The following is a 14,400-nucleotide window of genomic DNA, read 5'->3' as shown; positions in this document are numbered from 1 at the left end:
CAATCCATATATAACTATTTTTCTGCATGCGATGGGCTGGCATTCAATCCTGTGTTGGTTGCTGCTTTAAACCCAATGGTGCCAAGATAAGCCCTGCTAAGAGCCCCAGCTTATGGAGGAATGTTTCTGACAAAATGAAATACAGAAATAAATACAAAAAATAACCAGATGTATGGTGAAATGGGACTATAAATAAAGAAATAAAAACTCAGTAACATTTAAGTAAAAATAATGTAACGTTTCACGAAGTGTGTGTTTCCTGCTGCTACTTTCTTTCTTTGATTATTTTTTCATTTTTGTGACTCCGCCCACAACCTGAAGGGCACCTCCCATTTCCAGGCATCAAAGTTGAGAGGGCGGGCTCTAGCCAGTACTGTGTCTTGATTGGTTGAGAAGGGGCTGTTGGCACAACTGCAGCTCTGCCCTCAAAGCACATTGTTATGAATTGGACTATTTCATCTTTTTGTTTTTTTGTCAAATGGCACATTTTTGCACTCCTTTTGTTTTTTGTCAAGTCAAGGAATGTGTTTTTGATGTTATTTTGATCTTAATTTTGCTTTTCTGAATTGTGCTGCATTTGTCATAGGTGGAGCTGGAAAGTCGCAATCATGTCATTTGTGTCCTCCAAGTGTTTGTGATACTTAAGTAGGAAAGTAAACAGAGACACCCCATACCTCAACCAACCCCCCCGAAAGATGCTGTTTGGCTGGGGTTTTATAGCTCTATTGTCTGTGTCGAAGAAGAATAAGAATACAACACAATACCATGCCACTTCTTCTTTTTTAATATATGGCGCCTTTCACTGAGTGCAGATGCAGATCGCTGTGAAGACTTCTCAGTTAAATTACATGCACAGTCGATACTAACAGTTAAACACAGAACTGGAAAAGATAGAAACACAGCTTGGTTAAAAGACACAGAGAACAAGGCAGAAACCGATTAAACAAAAATCTAATCAGAAAACATGAACTGAAGAGCAAGAAACTCGCAGAGCGTACACGGTCCTGATCAAGAAGATTTTTATGACAAGGATAAGCAGTGACGTTTCTTCTTTTTGAAACTGCACAAAGCATCCAACGAGCACAACGTAAGAACAGCAGTGCGGCTCAAGCTCACATCAGTTAGTCCGTCGCTGTTAACATTTACCTTCCCAGAATTCAGTATTATAGTTTGAGGTGATTCATTAAACGGAAATTCTTTTCATAAACAACTTGAGCCTATAAAGTAGTACTGTACTTATTGTTCACGGTACCATTTTGGATTGACGTCATAATCTGGAATTGACAAACCGGCCCGAAGTATGTGAGCAGTAATTTCGAGTTTGGAGTCAGAGGCCAGAAATGACAGGTTTTGAGTTTTAGTTGAATGCAGCGTGTTCCCTGTTGTTCAGATAGTGACCTGCGTTGCAATTCTCTGACTTCTTTTCCGGCTTACATTTTTTAATTTTTTGTTTGATGTTTCTGTCTCGTTGGTCTTTTTTCGTCTTTTTCTGACCCCTTTCATTTAATTTTTCTCACCTACTTCTGCTGAGTCAGAATACTTTTTGACTGCCCCTGGTGATATCGCCCGGTCTTACTCCATATTTTCCTTGCTAGTTCACAGTATTGTAATGCACAAGCCCATAGGCGACCCTTCTGGAGCCGTGACCCACTTTTTCCCATGTAAGTGTCTTTGCAACCTGCCGGGAGGGTCCTAATCGACAAATCGAATGACCTGTCCTGACTCACTACCATTATAAACAAGAGTAACTCGTGCCCCACCGGTGGCAGCCGACAGACTAAGAAACGCGACACGACATTCTGAGAGTGTGTGCCCGTGGCATGAAGCAGCCACTTTAATTCAAGAAGCCCAGGAGTCGCCTGACCCTGCCGTGTGCTGTCTGCCTATACAGTAAATGGGCTCCATTTAGATAGATAGATAGATAGATAGATAGACAGACAGACAGACAGACAGACAGATAGATAGATTGATCTAATCCTGCCCACTACGCTAAATCTATCTATCTATCTATCTATCTATCTATCTATCTATCTATCTATCTATCTATCTATCTATCTATCTATCTATCTATCTAAATGGAGCCCTTGATGAGTCACATGTGCTCTACAGACGATTCACCAATCAAAACACAGCACTCACTAGAAGGCTTTGAGAGGCTCAAAGTCACGGGTTTCATTTCAAGGCGTATTTTATGTTGCATGAGGTGTCTCAAAAAAAGATACACGAAGAAATAATGAAATAAAAACATAAAGAAATAAGCAACTTTGTCAAGCATTGAATCATTTAGCATTAAACAGCATTGTGTTTTTTGAATTGTCACATTTCACAAAATATGTACTGATTTGCATATTTTTTTTAAATTTTAGTCCAAAATATTCCTCCGTACAAGTTGGGTAAAGCAGCTGTCAAGATGTTACGTGAAATGTTGTGGTCGGTTTGATCAAAATTGCCGTTTCCACGATTTCCTTCTTTTTGTTTGATTTCTCCTTGAACTGAATGGCAGCCCTCGAGGGCTCTTCACTTCACTTCACTTCTCTTCACTTCACTGCACTCCTGTGAAAGCTGCTTCAAGTATTCATTGGAAAAAAATGTTAAATGTTCTAATCTTGAGATATTGTCAAAATAAAAGACTTTTGTGCGCAGGTGCTGGACTTTCATCTTTTTCATTTTCCTTTAATAAAAAAAAACTGTAAATAATTAAGGCAGAAACAGAAAGATCAGCAGAAAGCCTCGCGCAGTTTTTCTCTTTGTGCAGGTCTGTGGGATTCTAGTCTGTCCTGTTATCAAATAAAAAACCAACAAGAATAAAAAATGAACTTGTGCAGAGCAGTAAGTGAGCCTGACGTTTTGTAATATTGGTGTTTGGCTTCTTCACTTATAAATGGTGTCCTTTTGAAGCTGCCTCAGGTCTAGACATTTCAGAGCTAATAGCACTATAACTAATAATAAAGCATATTGGTCCTTAATCGAAATTCTCAACAGAACGAGTCGTGTGAAGTCGCCTCAAAAAGAAATGAAATACACCGGCAGACCACCAGCAGACCAGACCTCGTTCAGTCTGTGAGTCCCTCACACTTCAGGCATGCAGACACTCAAACTACTGCTTGTGTTTCCCTTCCTTCGTTTAGACCACCGCTTTCCAAACTGTGGGGTGGAATAAGAGATGTCCATTTTGGGTTTTTGAAGCTTTGCACACCTTTCAGGTCACATGTTGTCACTTTGTCATTATGGGTTTGTGAGTGTGGATTGGTGTATCCACTTACAATGAAGACTACAACACAATAAAGTGTGCCGAGAGGGAAGGGCGCTGACTGCTTTCTCAGTCCACTGCAGTGTGAATAAACACTCATCTCTGGGGGGGTCTTTAATTTGTAATAAGTGTCAATAGTTGTGCTCTCCGATTGCACCCATCCCAGGTTTGACCGTTCCACAAGCTGCCTGCGTTAAGCACCATTTCTGCAGCTCTGAAGAAGCAGCTTTTGTTATGTAGCCCACAAACCAGTCACTCGAACACAAAATTCAAAATGTGCCAAATTAAAACAATGAGTGGAGAAACTGGAATGCAAGCGGACAGCAGGTCTCCAGGGAGTCCAATCTCAGGGTCCGCTCCTCCTGCTGGTCGCGTAGCTGCTAACAGATTTAGAAAGAGCTGTGGGCTGACTGGAGGCGGCTGTTTTGGCAGTCGATTTGTTCTGAAAGCTCCGGCAACATAACATGAAGTCAGTTGAGACAAATGTTAACGAGTAACTAAATGTGGCGAAGGAGGAGAGGAAGATGACAAGTCTTGGCTCAAAGGTGGCGTCAGAGGGTGCACAAGGGTGCAGCGACTGAAACGTCGAGTCAGCCCTTGAAAAGTGTTTTTGTGCCAGCCACCAAGTTTGAATTCATTTATTTTCCTCTTCATGAGCATCAGAAACTCACCCAACTGCTTGACTCTTTTACAGAGCTATTCTGTCAGCCCTCTGCCCATAGCGGCAGTTTCAGCCGCAAGTCTCCTTGGGCTTTGCACCTGTTGGATTTTTTGACAAATCTTTAATGTCATTTACTCCTGGGCCTACTACACTGGATAGACAGTGTCGGTGGGCAGGTGTAGTGAGATAACAGGTTAGGCTGAATGAAGTACTGCAGGTCCACAAGAAGAAATGTTCATCCCCACTTAATCAAAAAGAGAATAACAAACAAAACAAGAGATCTGCGGTGCAAGAAAGGAACGGAAAAAGCTTCCAGAAATGAGGAGTAGTCATTGTTAGGCTCATTCAGTCACTTAGATTGGAGCTGCGATGTGCTCGTCTTACAGAGGGACGCCTACTTCCAGTGGCCACGGGATATTTAGCTGGGGGACCGGAAGAGGCGGAGTCAAACGCCCTCATGGGTGGTCTTCTCAGTACAGTGGAGGGCACCGAAGAGGACCTGGTTAGTGCCAGAGCACCCTCTCGTCATACAATACAATACAATACAATTTATTTTTGTGTAGCCCAAAATCACACAAGAAGTGCCGCAATGGGCCTTAACAGGCTTTGCCTCTTGACAGCCCCGCAGCCTTGACTCTCTAAGAAGAAATCGAAAAACTCCCAAAAATACCCTTGTAGGGAAAAAATGGAAGAAACCTCAGGAAAGGCAGTTCAAAGAGAGACCCCTTACCAGGTAGGTCGGGTGTCAAAAAGAAGGGGGAGTCAATACAATACAATACAATACAATACAATACAATACACAGAAGAGAACAAATCCTCTATACAGTATAAAAATAAAAATTTTACAAGTTCGGAGCAGAATTTAACAGTAGATGATATCACATAATAAGATTTGAACTTGTTTAGAGATTCCTGGAGACCTCATCCATCAAACTGCCTCCCCCATTTGGCCATTCCACAGCTGAGTTAGCCAATCTGATGAAAGGACCCCTCTACCCCACAATTCCTGCGATCCTCCATCAGAGATGACTTTACCTTAGACAGGCAAAACAACTTGGCAGGTGGGCCATGGCACCAAGTGCCACATCTGAGTACCGAGAAGAGAAACAGAATAGGTGAGGGTTAGTAACAAATTCTAACTATCATGTTACTTATGTTTTAGTGCTAAAGACTAACAACAGAGGTGCAGTCTGTACAGTTAATCAGCAGCTCTAGTCAGGGTGTGCTAAACTGAAGTCGTGAGTCTTCAGCCGGGATCTGAAAGCTGAGACTGAAGGGGCATCTCTTATAGTAGCAGGCAGACCATTCCACAGTTTAGGGGCCCTGTAACTAAAAGCTCGACCTCCCACTGTTATTTTATTAATCCTTGGAATCCTAAGCAGACCGGCATCTTGAGATCTTAATGTGCGCTCTGGTTTGTAAGTCATGATAAGTTCAGACAAGTAGGCCATACCTCGGCCATTTAATGCTTTATATGTAAAAAGGAGGATTTTGAAAAATTCCCTAAACTTAACCGGGAACCAATGTAAGGATTTAAGAACTGGAGTGATGTGTTCGTATTTTCTTGTTCTTGTAATAATTCTTGCAGATTAACTGGTGGCTGTATAAAGAACAGTTTGAACATCCAGTGAACACCGCATTGCAGTAGTCAATCCTACTAGAAATAAATGCATGAATTAATTTCTCAGAATCCTGTTCATTTAGAAAGCGCCTTAATTTCCTAACATTTTTAAGATGGAAGAAACCTGATTTGGTTGAACTTTGTAATATGTGCTTTAAATGACCTGCTAGAGTCAAAGATAACTCCTAGATTGCGGGCTGATTCAGTAAAATTAATGGGGACTCCAACTAAGTTAAATGATGACAATATTGTTATGATCAGCGTCATTCCCTCCAACAATTAACATCTCTGTTTTATCTGTATTTAAAGACAAGTCGTTCTCATCCATCCACTCCTTTAATTCACTAATACAACTAATTAAAGACAACATCGGAGAAGCTTCATTTGATTTAAATAAAAGGTATAACTGGGTGTCATCTGCGTACGAGTGAACGTTAACATGATGTTTCCTAATGAGAGATCCCAGTGGAAGCCTGTAAAGTGACAACAGTGACAGTCCCAGTACTGAGCCACCATATTGAACTTCTGTGTGTAATGATGGAGTCCTGTCAGCACATTTCTGTGCATATAGGAATCGATTTGATAAATAAGAACTAAACCAAGTGAGCACAGTCACTGCCTGTAAGCCCAACATCATTTTCTAGCCTGTGCAGTAAAATCGAATGGTCGATGGTGTCAAACGCTGCAGTTAAGTCTAATATCATCATTACAGTGGAGTTTCCTTCATCGGAGGATATCAGAATGTCATTTACAACACGCGTTAGTGCCGTTTCTGTACTATGACCAGTGAGAAAACCAGACTGGAATTTCTCAAATAAATTGCGATGCGTAAGGTGTGACTGAAGCTGACTGGCGACTACTTTTTCTAGTATTTTAGAGAGAAAGGGTGAATTTGAAATAGGCTTATAATTATTTAGTAGGTGTGGGTTTAGGTCTGACTTTTTAAGTGAAGGTTTGATGACTGACACTTTTAGTGCATCAGGTACTGTGCCATGCAATAATGAACTATAATGTTTCGAATAGGCGCTGCAAGAACATCCATTGCACTTTTTACTTGTTTTGTTGGCACTGGATCAGGGAACAAGTAGTGGGCTTCATTTTAAAAATTAAAGTTAAGACTTCCTGCTCAGTTACAGGAGGTCACGAGTACATACGTCAGATGAGCCGGGAGTCTGATCCATTGGGTTAGATTAAAATCATAAGGATTACATAATTAACTCAAGCACAACAAGTAATGACTTTGGTTTTCAAGTTTCAGGAGGTCCAGTGGGTTAAGTAGGGGTCCTGAGACTCCCCTGCCTGTATTAACCACTTTGAATTTAGCCTATCCTGGCATTGGAGACCAGAAAGCAGCTGTGAAGGGGGCACCAGTACATCAGACAGCCACTCCAGTTTAAAGTCACCAATATGCAGGCTTGTGTGAAGTGGCAGGAGAAGTAGAGACCCTGAAGAAACAACCACAGGAGAACTTTGAGCATCCATGAAGTCAGGGGCCTGTCACGGAGGTCCAAACCACACAAACAGAATCCTAAGCCCTGGTCAGCTTGGCCTCTTACCACATAATTCCTAACTATTTAGATTTGTCAGGAAACAAGTGGCAGTGTAGGGAGAAGGAACTCTCTGGGAAGTCCAGGATGGTGACGATGGCGATGTAGAAAGATGATGAATTCTTCCAAATCCCAAACACACACACACCAGCAGACGTGTTCTGAAATGACAAAAATAATGATGACAAAAGGATTATTTAGTTAGAGAGAATGTCTCAGATCTGTCAGAAAAGTTTCATCCAGCGACTTCACGAGAACTGAGGAGACAAAAGCAATTAAATCTACGAAAGTCGGCAGGGCCGACAATATTAATCTTCAAATTGTGGAAGAATTAACCTCGAGCACCTCCTGCCACTCTTCATAGATTCCACACAAGAGTAATGCCGGGTTAGCGGTAGATCAATAAGAACAGGGCAGTCAGAGGCCACTTAATTCATATTTATTAAATACGGGCACAAAAAAGGAATCCGTAAAATCCAGCGATGAAGTGCCAATCGGGCCTGGTAGGCTTTTCCCTCGCTACTTTCAATCTGATTTACAGACTTCTTCTCTTCAATGAACATTTCATTTTTTTCCTCCATTGCTTTAGTCTATTGCTTCTTTTTTTGGCAAAGTAACTAAGGGATTGTTAAATATAAATGTTACTTAACTATTAAAAAAAATAGAAGACAATTACTGTGCAGTGTGGGCAACAGCAATAAAACGGGAAAGTCATCTTTGCAACGCCCTCGCTACTTGCAGTTATTAAATGATATGGAGTTGTGCCGACTGCCAAGTGCAAGAAGCCGTCCTGCAGCAGCAGCAGCAGCAGCAGCCGAGGCTCAATTCAATCAGCATGCAGATGAGTGCCATGCAGAGGCTTTCAATTTCAATTTCTCATATTGGAAAAGTATAGAAAAAAAAGCAAAATTCAATTTATATTAAAATGGAAGACGCGTGTTTCAACATATAAGGAGGCCGATTGTGAGAGTATGGCTGGCTCTGTTGACCAGATCTACACGTAAAGGTGACACAAAGGCAGAATTTTAAAAGGAACCACAAAAATAAAGCAGAGGAAAGCGTCACAAAGCAGGGACACTTCGTCAGATGCCTTCTTTATTGTAGCTGACTTTGTTTCAGTGTATTATTAGTTAAATAAAGAGTTCCCAGTATGGATCAGACTGAAGTTATAACAAGTATTTGGAGTGATGGCCACCCATTTTATGAAGCCGTTTATCTCAATCTGCTGAATTCACCCAGGATGGATCCTTCCAGATGGCATTGCCATTGCCTTCTTCGCACTGACTTTAATGACATCTTTGCATCAGCGAGCCGCCCATCTTCTAATCAGTGAATAATACAAGTGTTGGGTGGTCTCGAGGGGGCAGCTAATTGAACAAACAGCAACCAGAGGATAAACACCAGGCAAAGTTCCAAAACCAAAAAATCCGTCATATCTTTTGTCTAAGCTTCCAAATGGCTTAAAAAGGAAGGAGTGAACGTTTTGGCATCTTGGACCTTTTGGTTGACAATCGGAGCCCACTTTTGTCCATCAAGGTCACCAGTCATTGATGTATGGTTCTTTCAGAATGCTGCTGCAAGAATTATTACAAGAAACAGAAAGTATAAAGACATGACGTGTTTGTTCTCGAGTCTTCACACTGGCTCGCGGTTAAGTTTAGGGCTGCTTTCAAAATCCTCCTTTTAACATTGTGAAGAAATAACACCACAGAAAAGCAGAGTAAGCGTTGGGGATCCGTCCCCATATGCTGTTGATGGATCAGGCAGTCAACTGGCGCTGATACACCGGTTAAAAGGTACAAATCAGAACAGCTGACAATGAAACAGTGGTAGAAGGAGTTGTTATGTAGTCGCAGCTGGAAGTATCACAGAGATAGAGGAAATGAGGATGACGTGGATAGACTGTGACGGAGATGACGTCATCATTGGGGCCGGAGGTAAGGGCATCGGAGAGGGACCAGAAATTAAGTCATCACGGGAGGACGGATGAATCAGAGATGGACGGGATGCACAAGTGAACTTATCTCCGGGCGTTGGGAAGGCATTTTCGAGCAAAGAATTCAAGATATGGTGGACTTTGGATCTTCAGGTTTTCTGCTGAGGAAGAGAGAGAAAGGCATTAATACGCTGTTCCATACCCCCCTCTCTTGGTCTTTCGCGCTCCATCGGGCCCATTGGCTGCCCCCTAATCACACATATGTGACAACACAACATATAAAGACTTAATTGGCCGAGGCCCTGCTTACTTATCTGAACTTCTCATTCCTTACAAACCACTTTACTTACATACTGAGATCTCAAGATGGTGGTCTGCTTCTGATTCCAAGGATTGATAAAATAAGAGTGGGAGGTCAAGCTTTTAATTACAGGGTCCTGAAGCTGTGAAGTGGTCTGTCTGGTACTATAAGAGGTGCCCCTTCAGTCTCAGCTTTTAAGACTGAGAACTTCAGTTTAGCATACCCTGACTAGAGCTGCAGATTAGCTGTGCACACTCTGTGGTTAGTCATTTGTACTAAAATATAATTAATATGATATTTAGAAACTGTTACTGACTGTTACTCTTCTCCTGTGCCACTTGGTGCCACTGCACTACTGCCAGGTTGTCTCCCTGCCTCAGATAAAGGAGTATTGGAATAATCGGGTAGAGGGGTCCTTTCATCTGATTGGCCAGCCCAGAACTGACTCATCTGTAAAATGGCCAGTAGTGGGCAGGCGGCTTGTTGGCCGAGATCTCCAGGACTTGTTGGACTCCCTTTCTACAGTCTGGCCGTGGTCCTACAATTAGCTGACGTACAGGTGTTGGTGTTTATTAGTTTTGCCAATTGGTTTCTACTTTGTTTCTGATGTATTTGAACAGATTGGTATCCTCAGATGTGATCGTTCTGCACTTAGTGGTCTCATCTATTCTTGTCGCTCGGTCACTGAGGAGTGCTGTGCAAGAACATTGCGTTATGTACTGTTGTGCTGTATTTCTGAGGTGGCCATGACAGACTGGCCATCGAGCTCTGTGATGAGGATGACTGGGGTCCTCTTTTCTGTGTTGTACTTACCTCATTTGTTTGACAGTCCACCTGCCTAGAAGGGGGTCTCTCTCTGAATTGCGTTTTCTAAGATTTTTTCCATTTTATTGGGAGATTTGTTTTGTCTTCTTAGGGAGTGAAAGCTGGGGGGCTGTTAAAGCCTATTGAGGCATCTCTGGTGGGATCGTCCTTGTTCTTGGACCAAGTCCTTACATGACACATCATTTAAATGTCTCCGTACGTCACTTTGCTTGTGGTCGACCAGATTTATCAGATGAGACCCAGAAACTGCATTCTAAAGAGGAGAGAACTGACACTTGAGCTGAAGTTACATGTCAATGAACTTCAGGGGGTCTGGCATGTGCTTCTTATGCAAAGTATTTGAGTGCCACAGCAAATTGGTAATGCCAGTCCATCCTGCAGGCTGTGGATGTTCTCCTGTCCTGATGAAGGTGACTGGACAGCTGCTCTTGGAATTACTGGCCACGTAGATGGCTTCCTTTAACACTCAGTCATGCCACCAGTGATAGTGTCCTGCCAGGGCTTTTGGGCAGCTGCTGAGAATGAGGTCCAGAGTTATGTGGACAGAGAGGACAAGACGGTGCTTCACTGTTGCCCCAGGCTTGGTAGGATGTCATAGACGTAAATAAAAACAAAGAAGAATACGGCATGTGTAAAGAATTCCAGAAGACTCCAGCCTATTCATACTGTGGGTGTCCAGGCAGCAGTGGAGTTAAGGTTTTCTCGAACTTCTCACTTCTCTTCCAGGTGAGCCAGAATTGCTAACGTTGGAGACCCCCGGAGTTTAAGTGCCTTGAGCATGGGAAAGGCGCTATATAAATAAAATGTATTATTATTATTATTATTAATCAGCACCCCGGATGCCCAGCTGGTGCTCATTCATCTCACAGATGTTTATTTTTTTCCACAAAGTCCTAATCTTATCAGTCCATGTTTGTCGAGCAAACACATTAAGAGGTCATCAGGCTTCTTCAATGATTTTTTTGGTTAGTTTTTATTTCGGATTTGGAGATGGCACATTTGTTTGTTACCTAAAAATATCACCAAGCTTTAAAAACTGACTTTCTATATTTTTATGACAGCTTTACATAAATAGCACCGCTTTTGCAAATTTGCCCACACCCTTAAATGATGTTTGCTTTACACTGGAAATGACTGCTGACCTGACATTAGGCCCGACACTGATGGATGTGCGGCTCCATCTGTGACATTTCTACTGTCTGCCTCCCCATGACAGGATGTTTCTGGGTGACGCTGGCACCCAGTCCGGACTCGCCATCCCAGTTTTTTTTAGATTTCTTTAGCACAGTAATAAGAGTTAGGGCCATAAATCTGCTCATATTGCGTGATGATCATTTAAAGCTGTGGTGATGTCACATCTCGCTCTGTCATTTGTATTATAATAATTTTTATTCCCAATTTAGAGGCCCTACCCTCAGCTATGGTCACGAGGTTTGGGTAATGACTGAAAGAATGAGATCACGGGTACAAACGGCCGAAATGAGCGTTCTCCACAGGATGACTGGGCTCTCTTAGAGACAGAGGGAGAAGCACACACATCTGGGAGAGGCTCGGAGTAGACCCTCCACATCGGGAGGAGCCACTCAATACGCAGGCCTCCCACACAACTTTTAGGGGCACAAGCAGCTGAGAGAAGACCCCAAGGAAGACGCAAGACCCACTGACAGGATTAAATCTCCAAGATGACCTGAGAACACCTTGGGATCCCACAGAATCAGTTAGCAAGTGTGGCTGGAGAATGGGACATTATGAGCCTCACTGCTAGGACTGCGTCCCATCTTTGGATAAATGGTGGACAATCAATGAAGGAATCACTTTAATTTGTAACTTTAACTCTACAAGATGGACTGGACCGGACTCTTTGGATTTAGTCAGAGACACCTCTGATGGATTAGACCAGAATATGGAGTCTGTAACATCTTACAAAGGGTTTGGTCAAGGAATCTGTGCTCCAACTAAAATGATCCTCAAAATGTAATAAAGACAAACCAGGGCTTTCAAAAAATCTGAAACTGTTACAAAAAACTGAAGAGGAATTTTTCAAAAGTGGACACAAGGCTGTTTACAGAGATGCTAAATATCAACTTGGACAGAGGACCAAGATGGAAGAGATGTTCTTCTACCAGTGATTGCTCCTCTGTCTGGAGTGCTTTACAAGTGATTACAAATGTAAGCCCCCCGGCCCCAAAGCCACAGACAAAGGACCAGCTGAACGGTTTCTATTGTAGGTTTGAGAAGCCCCCGCCAACACCACCAACCAACCCCTAAGCACATCAAACCACCTGACTTATCGCTCCTCCAATCCATCTTCACATATGTATGCATGACGTCCATTTGGTCTTCTGCAGACAGAAATGCTGTAAAGCTGCTGGTGCAGCCACCACCTCTCCCTCCACATTAAGCCATTGTTCTGATCAGGTAGAACCTGAAATTATCACTTAGTCTTTGGCCACTTAGTCTTTGGCACAATGCAAAGCCCCTGCCTCATTCAAAGAATCCATTGGAATGTTTCCTATATAAATGATTACAGGCCAATGGTGCTGACCTCTGTAATAATGATGACATTTGAACATCTGATTCCTCATCATCTCACATCTGTCACAAATTCTCTCCATTTCTGACCTTCCTTTCTATAGTTTGCTTACCGTGCCAACAGGTCAGTTGAAGGTGTAGTAAACGTGGCTCTCCATGACATCTTGCAGCATTTAGACATCTCAACTACTTTTGCCGGGGCCTTATTTGTGGATTTAACACAACCAGACTAGAGATTCTCTACAGTGAGCTCCTCAGTATGAATGTGGACTACACCACACGTCTGTGAACCTCAGACGTCAGACAGTGAATATCAGTCAGGACCAGGCCAGGTCCTCTGGATTGTGGACACTGAGGTATCTGAAACTGCCCACCCTTTCCACTAGAGTGCCGTTAATACAGAGGGGTGGTAGTGATTCTTTTATTTTGTCCACAATCGGCTCATTTGTCCTGTTAACATTCAGGTGTAGACTGTTGTCCAGACTCTCCACTTCATCCAGGTAAGCCTGCTCACTGTTGGTAGATATCAGGGCTACCACAGCAGTGTCACTGGAGTCATGAGCAGCCATCGAGGGAGTGTGGCAGAGGGCTCAGAACGCAGCCCTGTGGAGCGCCAGTGTTGGGACTGAGGGATGATGAAGTGTGGCCACCCATTCAAACAATCTGGGGTCTGCCCATCTCAAGACGCAGGTCCCTGAGCTCGGTGATGAGCTAATGGAGGGCTTATTGTGTTTAGGACACATTGAAATTCAAATTTTGATTTGATTCAGGCAGAGCCAGAAAATATTCTTGATGTTTGAACCACAATCCTCCAGAGATAAACCGGCCACAGTCATCCTACACAATGCTTTGGTGGTCTGCCAAGGGAGAACAAAAGAAAATCTAGAAAAATCTGTTGAGACAGCAACTTCTTCTAACATTATAAATGCAAACCTTGCAAAAAATATTATAAAAAAGAAGGTTGCTTTGAACATAAGTTTCGAAATGCTGTTCAATCCATTTCTGGGCTGTGTGGGGCTGGAGCCTACCCTGGCAGCAATATGCACTCATGGATGGGGCGACCGCTCATGCACAACCCCACACTTACTGCACATGAGAACAAGTCAGAGTCCTCAGAGGACCTCACCTGGCCAGCTCTGGGGAAGGAGGGTGAAAACAAGAAACCTGAAGAGCGCAAACTCCACAGAAACTACGACCGGGCAAGCGACATGACCCCAGAACGCTGGCTCCGCACTGTAACAGTGCTGACCAACATGCTGGTTAGACCCACCACTGGGCAAAAATCCATACCATGGTATAATTTAAAATCCTGGCCACCTCAGTAGATACCAGCGTAATGTGCAGCGGACTCAGAAAGTAGTGAGACCCCCTCACACTCTGCACAATTTATTGTGTTGTCGGTTTAAATTGAAATGGAGAAATTTACCTATTTTGCCCATCAACAATCAGTCAATAACCCATAACGAGCCATGCTGGACTGGTCACTACCTCCAACTAGACTGTGGACAGAGTTAATAAGAAGGCTAACAGAACGCCAGGTTATATAGTGCCCCCGATGTGTGGAGTACAAGTCCAAGGCAGTGATGCTCAATCCACTAGTCAGGGCTCACCTGCAGTGACGGACGTGTGCAGCTTTGGTCTCCATATCCCAAAAAAAGGCACAGCAGCACCAGGGAAGGTCCAGAGGAGTTTAGAAGACTAAGAGGTCTGAGTTATGAGGAGAGGCT

The sequence above is a fragment of the Erpetoichthys calabaricus genome, chromosome 13 (genome assembly GCF_900747795.2).
Source record: "Erpetoichthys calabaricus chromosome 13, fErpCal1.3, whole genome shotgun sequence".
Lineage (NCBI taxonomy): Eukaryota > Metazoa > Chordata > Cladistia > Polypteriformes > Polypteridae > Erpetoichthys > Erpetoichthys calabaricus.
This window is presented reverse-complemented; position numbering follows the sequence as displayed.